The 7,808-nt window shown below is 52.0% G+C and overlaps 1 long non-coding RNA gene across 1 annotated transcript; it reads right to left on the bottom strand.

Moving 5' to 3' along the window:
* Nucleotides 1-896: 896 nt before the first annotated feature.
* On the bottom strand, nucleotides 897-7,255 carry LOC139019520 (uncharacterized). Its single transcript, XR_011473120.1, has 3 exons — nucleotides 7,189-7,255; nucleotides 5,081-5,223; nucleotides 897-1,038 (listed from the first exon to the last, which is right to left on the bottom strand). It is a non-coding gene; the product is annotated as an uncharacterized lncRNA (long non-coding RNA).
* Between the last annotated feature and the right edge of the window lie 553 nt (nucleotides 7,256-7,808).

The following is a 7,808-nucleotide window of genomic DNA, read 5'->3' as shown; positions in this document are numbered from 1 at the left end:
TTTGCAAGCTGGTCAAGCCCCCCCAGCAGGGACCCTCACCCCTTGAGGGTGTGGCCAGCCTGAGTGAGGGGCTGATGGCTGTTTGCGGGCTGGCCAAGACCCCCAGCAGGGACCCTCACCCCCTGAGGGTGTGCCAGCCTGGGTAAGGGGCTGATGGCTGTTTGTAGGCTGGCCACAGTCCCTTTAGGGTGGGGGTCCCCACTGGGGTGCCTGCCAGCTTGGGTGAGGGACTAATGACTGTTTTCAGGCTGGCCACACAAGCTTCCAGTGGAGGCTGGCTGGAAGCAGGTATCTGGGATTTATTTACCTTCTATAATTAAGACTTTGTTGCCTTTTGCGGAGGCCACAGCCAGCCAGGGCAGGCGGGAAGCTTAGCTTCCTCCATCGCCAGTGCAACCAAGCCTCCTACTTGCTCCAACTCCATGGCTGCTGGCCGCCATCTTCATTGGGTTAATTTGCATATAGTTGCTCTGTTTGACTGGTGGGTGTGGCTTGGGGCATAGTGAAGGTATGGTCGATTTGCATGTTTCCCTTTTATTAGATTAGATACCTGTAGTGCTGGAAGGTCTCGCCAGAGCAATAAGGCAAGAGAAAGAAATAAAAGGCATCCAAATAGGGAAGAAAGAAGTCAACTGTGACTTGTTGTGGATGCCATGATTCCATATATAGAAAACTCTAAAGATTCCACCAAAAACCTGTGAAAAACAATAATACAGTCAAGTTACAGGATGCAAAATCTATGTGCAAAAATCCATTGCCTTCTTATATACTAACAACAAAACTTTAGAAAAAGAAATGAAAAAAGAAGGTGACACTGAGGCTTAAAGAGGGTAGATGATTATCTCAATTTAATAGCTCTAATCAGAAGAGCCAAGATTTGGACCCAAGCACTCCGGTTCTGGATTCGAGCTCTCAACGGCAGATGCTCTGGTCCATGTGGTCCAGTGCGCCCACCTTGCTCCAGCCTGCTTCCTCGGGAAACTACCTTCTTCTCCCTCCTGTCTTCTGGAAGCCGCAGGGGTGGGGGGAGAAAGGGACCTGTTAAGCAAAGCATCTTGGGTTTGTATCCTTAAAACATCTCACTTCTCTTTTGTCCTCACAAGCCTGCTGGGAGGTGGCCATAGCTAGTATTTATCTCCATTCTACAGAGTCTCAGCTACAGCGAGTGACCTGCCCAAAGCCACTGACTCCATATCAGTGGTCTCTCTTCTGCCCACTGCTAAATCCCCAAGAATCTTCCCATGCCTCTCCGCCCACATCACTGTTTTCCAGCTGGAAGATTACCTGCATCCACAGGATTACCTGTGTCTACACCATTGCCAGCCAGGAGGCCCTGCCAACCAGCGACCCCAGCCTGCGCTCTTCGGCCACTCACAGGCCAGCTGTGTCCTCCTCTGAGGCCAGGCCCTTGTTCAGACTGTAATCCCCCACCCCCCTCGCACCTGACAGCTGCCCTTGGCAGATGGAAACCAACTGATGTGTCTCTCTCACATCGATGTCTCTCTCTCTCCCTTTCTCTCTACTTCTTCCTCTCTCTCACTCTCTCTCTCTCTCTCTCTCCCACCACTGTAACCTCCTTCTCTCCCTTCTACTCTCTCTAAAAATCAATGGAAAAATATCGCCTCGAAACAGCACTGTGCTTACACAAGCCACTCAATTTCCTCATCGGTGCCTCAATTTCCCTGTCAACAGAAGGGTCAGGTGGAGGTTCTGAAATTCTGTGGTCCTGTGATTTCTACACAGAGGCCCTGCCAGATTCATGGTGATTTCACCTCAAGGCTGGGCTGGGACAGGACAATGGGAAGGCCCTGCTCTTGGGCTCAGGCCTGGGCCCAGGGGGAGCCCTGCTGGACGGAGGCCAGCAGTCTCAGGGGCAAAAATGGCCCACCACCAGGGCTGCTGTTCTTTGGGGTAGGGAACGTGTTTGTGAACCTGCCATGGGGGGTCCAGTGAACCCAGAGGAATGGTGGTCAGAACAAAAGTTTCCGGTGCTTGAAGACAGGGGTGCTGGTCCAGGCGTCTGCCCCAAGCTTCCTTCCCAAAACAGAAACATGATTTTCTAGGTCCCACAAACTTGAGACAAAACCTGATATGCCTGCTTTAGTGGCTCTAAAAGCACAGACTCTGCCCTTAAGCAGGCTCCTGGCCAGCTGGCATTCACCATCCCTCATAGGATAACCCTGAGTACGGAGGGCGGGACCGAAAGAAACTCTAAATTCTTTCCATGCTGGGAGGGACCTGCACACAGAGCAGCTGCCATACAGCAGAAGGTACAGGCCCAACAAACTGGCCACTGCTCTAGATGCTACAGCTTCCCCTACTCGTGAAAAAGCAAGCTTTCTGTCCTGTGTGTAAGCTACTGATGCTTAAATCAACTCACTTCTTTGGCACTGGATCATGGAACTTGCGCTGATCTATGATTTTCTATTCCAATTTTTCATTTTGTCTCTGTAAGGCATTTAATTTGTCTCTAACAGAGGAGAGAGAAAAACAGTGTGTTTTTTAAAATAAAACACATAAATTGACTCATCAACCCCGCCTGGGACCTGGCCCAGAAGGAGCCAGTGTGTTTCTGGGACTCAGACATCACGGTGCTCATGACCACCATGACCCCGGAGTTGGGAATATGGGGATGGAAGCATGTGACGTGAGTCCAGGAGCCTAACACATCGAGGAGACGGCTGAACACCTAGAGTCAGGCTGTGCGTCACCTCAGGAGAGAGACCCTGAACCATCTGAAACTCAAGCTGGGAACCCTGAGGGTTCTGGCCAGGTCACCTTAGGAGGTTGGGCACTCAGGTCAGACCCAGGGCAGGGCTAGCTCCTGTGGGTGCAGACTAACCTTTAGTGGTGGGGAAGGGTCTGCCCTCACTGAGTTAGATGGGCATCAGGTTCAAAAGGTCAGTATAGCAAAGTCAGACCTCCAACCTGGACCCACTCCAATGTTGGGCTCCTGCTAACACTTCTAGTGAAGCAAACTCAAAGCCTTTGGGGGCCAGACAGAGAAGATAAGGAGCAAAGGGGCCTGGAAGGACCTGAGGGAGGAGTGGGGGCTGCGGCGAGGCTGAGCGCTTGGTGCCACCTGGGACCTAACTCGGGGCCTGCAAACGGAGGGCCGCTCTCCATGAGGCGGAGCTTCTGACTGCTTTTCCAAAAGGATCCAGAAGCCCCGGCTCCGAAGCAAATTCTCTTAAGTCCTAAATGTGGGAAGTCAGTTCACATTTTTAAAAACACAGAAAGGACCAGAGAGACACCTCTTAAACCTTGGGCTGCCAGAGGGCACCCCTGTTCCTGGGAGAGGGAGCCTGTCCTTCCTGAAGCAGAGGGCATAGCATGCTTTCCTGTTGTCTGTCTAGGAGCCATGCACGCAGTGATCGCTATACAGTGCCTCCCACTGGGCCGCTGTCTCCTGTCCTGTTCCTGCGTCTTCTCACCCATATGGCCTTGACAGCTCAGACCCCTGCTTTCCCTGCTTGAAAACGAGTCCTCAGCATATAGACAGGTGCTCAGCTCCTTCATTCAAGAAGGTGCCCAGCTCCCCACCCCCAATCAAAGGGCTTTTCCGGGAGTTCATGGCAAAGTGAGCACCCATGAAAACGATCGCTTGCAAACCACTGAGTTCCTGGCCACTGACCTGCTCTGCTCTCAGCGCCCTCGGCTCAGCCTCTGTTCTTCTATTCTATGTTATTCTGTTTCCATACCATCCAACAGCCCCGCAAACTCATGGCCCAGCTATCCCAGGGCTGGGGAAGACTCCAGTTGGAGCAGGCTCAGGAAGCCTGCCCACTCCCTTGCCTCCTACAGAAACTTTCTAATGCAAAACCATCATCAGATCATCCCCAGGGTACCAGGTCCCCACTCATCTAGTTTGCAGCAAACTCTGCTGATAATTTTTAGCAGCTGCATCATAGAGAGCCCACTTCAGGCTACAAACTCTCACTTCTACCCCAAAACTATAGTGCGGTTTCCCATGTCAACCATTGTTGGTAGGTGTCAAGCCCCCTGTAGATGAGCAGACGAATCTGGGAGAACAGTGAGCAGCATTGTCACCCCAGGGATCTGGGACAGCGCCCCTTGGTCACTGTGGCCATGTCCCTCTGTCCCACACTGGCCAGCCATTCCCAATCACAAGGAAGGACAGTCCCAGCAGCACAGCACCGAGGGGTGAAGACCACCCTGGACCCACAAGATGCGTCTCAGATGACTTGACTTCCAAACCACAAGGTTTCCAGCACCAAGGTTCTTCCTCCTGCCCTCATTTCTGGCAGCTTCCTAGGCCCTGTACACCAGCATCCCTTAATCACCCACTTCCCAGTGAATCCGACTCATTAGCCGGGCATGGCAGCCTTCCACGGCTGAGCGCTGCCTCCTCCAGCTCCCCTCCTGCCACTCCCTGCACCTTCCCTGCACCCACACCACGCCAAGCTCCACCTTCACGTCCCCCCCACCCCCCCACCCCAACACACCTACTGGCTAGCCTTCTCCTCATCCATGTCAGCAGCAGAACTCCAACTCTCACCATCATGCTTCCTTCTACCTCCATGGAGCTCCTCAACATCTGTCTGTGTGCACACAGCTCTGCTCAAATCCCATCACTCCTACTGGCTCCTGAAGAGCAGGTAACTGGTTCTGTGTATCTCACAGGGCCAGGACTGTCAGCAAAGGCAATGTGGGCAGAGGGAGGACAGCCACTGTGCACCAACAACCCACTCTGCAACCCATTAAGGGAAAAACCGACACAGAAAGGGCACAGCCTGTGATCTGAAGTCCTTCCCTAGGAACCTCTCTTTATCACTGTTGTATTTTTCAAAGTGAAATTGATCCCAAAAGCAGATTAAGAAGCATCTGGCAGGGGAAAGTATCTCTTGAAAAGCCAACCATTCCTATTTGCAGAAATCTAGAACCATTCCCGGGAAAACGAGAGAAGTATGTGCTGGTAAGATGGTCTGTCCCCTTGCCTGGGACACCAATGCGCCCAGGGGGTTTTCTGCTGCCCAGAATGGCACGGTCTAGTCATGGAGCTGGAAGCCACGACCCCTCTGTTGACGGGCGTCCGTCAGCCCACACCCCTCACACGTACTGCCGCTGCTCCTCCTGATGCTGGTCCTTGTTCTCCATGTCCTCCTGGAGAAGCCTCTGGTTCTGCTCTTCCAAACTTTGGTTTTGGCTCTGCAGGTGACGGTTTTCTCCTTCCAAGTTGCCCTTGAGGCGGCGGGAGAGCAGCTAAAACACAGATGGACAATGTCTCAAACACCACACGCTCCCGTGGTTCCACTGCTGGGAATCTACTTCCAAAAGGAGAAAAAGGCCATGTGCACAAAGATGGTCATTTTGGTATTATCTACCTCAGCTGGCATGACCAATACGGCCAGTGCCATGGGGATGGCCAAGCCTTCTGCCACTGCACCATTCAATCATGCAGCCACTGGCCACGTGTGGCTGCTGAGCACTGAAAATACAGCTAGTCTGAGCTGAGGTATAAGTGCAAAATATATAATAGGTTCTGAGGACTTAATAACAATTAAAAATAATGTAAAGTATCTCATTAATAAGCTGCCCGGTGTGTGTGGCTCAGTAGGTTGAGTGTCCCATTCACCAAGAAATCACCGGTGTAATTCCTGATCTGTGGCAAGCCGGCACGGCCATGGCATGCTCAGCCCTCGGGTGCCTTATGTGCCATGCCAGCTCAGCCTGGTTCAGTGACCCTGAGAGGGGGCGGTGAAAGATTAAGAAAAGACAGCAAGAGAATGAAAGCTGGGTCTCAGTGGGATGCTGCTTCTCTGACAAAGAGCGCCAGTGCCCACAAGCCGTGTCTTTATTTTATAGCAGATGCCACGAGGCAAAGTAAGGGCGTGATCACGATGTTTACAACATTCTTGTGGGTTTCAGTCCTACTCAGCTACATGCACCTGAACTCTATCACTCAGGCATGTGTGGCCACGTGTTTGGACCATAGGTTCAAGCTTCCCGCTATAGCTGTTGGCTATAATTGTGCTGGGAAGGCTCCGCCCTCCAAGCTGGGCCTTGCATGTGGCAATGAGAGGACTGTGCCCTTTTATCAGTCCAAGGCTTGAACATGTCCAAACACTGTAGCCGCACCCCACACCGATCAAGGCGCATGCCTGGGTTGCTGGCTCCATTCCCCAGTACAGGGCATGCAGGAGGCAGCTGATGGATGTTTCTCTCAAAAAATCAATAAAAAATCATATTATTTTTAAAAATCTTATTAATAAGCTTTTGGGGTTACATGTGATATTTTAGATATAAGGGTTAAATAAAACAGACCCCTACATTAATCTCACCTGATTCCTTTTACTTTTTTAATATGGCTACTAGAAAGTTGAGTGTTACATGTGGTGGCCTGCATTATATTCCTATTGCACATCTCTGCTGTAGGCAGGGTTGGTGTGCTCTTCCTGTAAAGAGCGAGGTACTAAATATGTTAGGCTTTCCAGGCCGACAGTGGTTTCTGTTGCAACTGTTCAACACTTATTACAGCAGGAAAGGAGCCAGAGAAACAATGCACATGCATGGGTGTGGCTGTTTAAAAAAAACAAACCAAAAATCTTTACTCGTGACACCAACATTTACATTTCATGTCACTTTCACTTGCCCCCAAATATTATCCTACTTTTGATTTTCCCCAACCATTCAAAACTGTGAAAGCTATTCTTGGTTCACAGCCGTACACAAACAGGCGTGAAGCTGGACCTGAATTTTGGGCTGAGGCTGGCCAGCTCCTGCTCTAGAATATCATCGCGGTTGGTGTAGCAGGAAGTCCCAAGCTTTGGCTTCAGACAAACCGGGTTCCAACCTGCTACTTCAGAGGGACAAGGATGGGAACCCCAGCTCACAAGATCATTGCGAGAATTAAATGAGATGACACAGAGAGCAGAGTGCTCAGCCAAGAGGATGGAGATAAAATGGTATTTGGATGCTCCCATGCACCGCCCCGACCCTGCAAAAAGCAAAGATCAGGTGAAAGGAGTTCTGTAGCACACCCCTGCCAGTCCTGGTGTTCGTCCCAGTCAACTGCCTCTGGCTTCCTCTCTGCCTCTGTGTGACATTCACACACACCCTTTGAGCAGAGATGCCAATGAGGACCCATTCCCACCTGGTTAAGCTCAAGGCGTCAGCCCAGAGAGCAGGCCCACCCAGGGTCCTGGAGCCCTGCAGCCCAGGCCTCACCTGGCAGTGGTTGTCCAGCTCGGTCAGCGAGATGTCCCTGCTCTGGAGCTCCTCCCTCAGCCAGTTGCACTGGTCCTGCCAGCAGTTCACCTCCAGCTGGGTGTCCTTCAGGGAGGTTTGCAGCTTCTTGTTGTGCGTCTGCAGCTCCTCCTGCTCCCCCTTCAGCTCCTCGTACCGGCCCTGCCAGCGGTACACCTCCAGCTGCATGTCCTTCAGGGTGGTTTGCAGCTCCTGGTTTTCTGTGAGCAGCTCCTTGCTGTGGGTCTGCAGCTCTTTGGTGTGGGCGTACAGCGCCTCTTGCTCAGCCTTCAGCCCCTCGTACTGGCCCTGCCAGTGGTTCATTTCACGCTGCGTGTCCTTCAGGGACATTTTTAGCTCCTTGTAGTCTGTGAGCAGCTCCTTGTAGTCTGTGAGCAGCTCCTTGACGTGGGTCTGCAGCTCCTTGGTGATTGTGTACATCTCCTCTTGCTCCCCTCTCAGCTCCTCGTACTGGGCCTGCCAGTGGTTCACTTCCCGCTGTGTGTCCTTTAGGGACATTTGTAGCTCCTTGTAGTCTGTGAGCAGCTCCTTGTTGTCTGTGAGCAGCTCCTCGTTGTCTGTGAGCAGCTCCCTGTTGTCTG

The sequence above is a fragment of the Myotis yumanensis genome, unplaced genomic scaffold (assembly GCF_028538775.1).
Source record: "Myotis yumanensis isolate MYYU_CA2020_CCGP unplaced genomic scaffold, mMyoYum1.0.hap1 SCAF_11, whole genome shotgun sequence".
Lineage (NCBI taxonomy): Eukaryota > Metazoa > Chordata > Mammalia > Chiroptera > Vespertilionidae > Myotis > Myotis yumanensis.
Note: the sequence above shows the minus strand (reverse complement) of the source record. Positions and strands in the feature narration are given on the sequence as shown.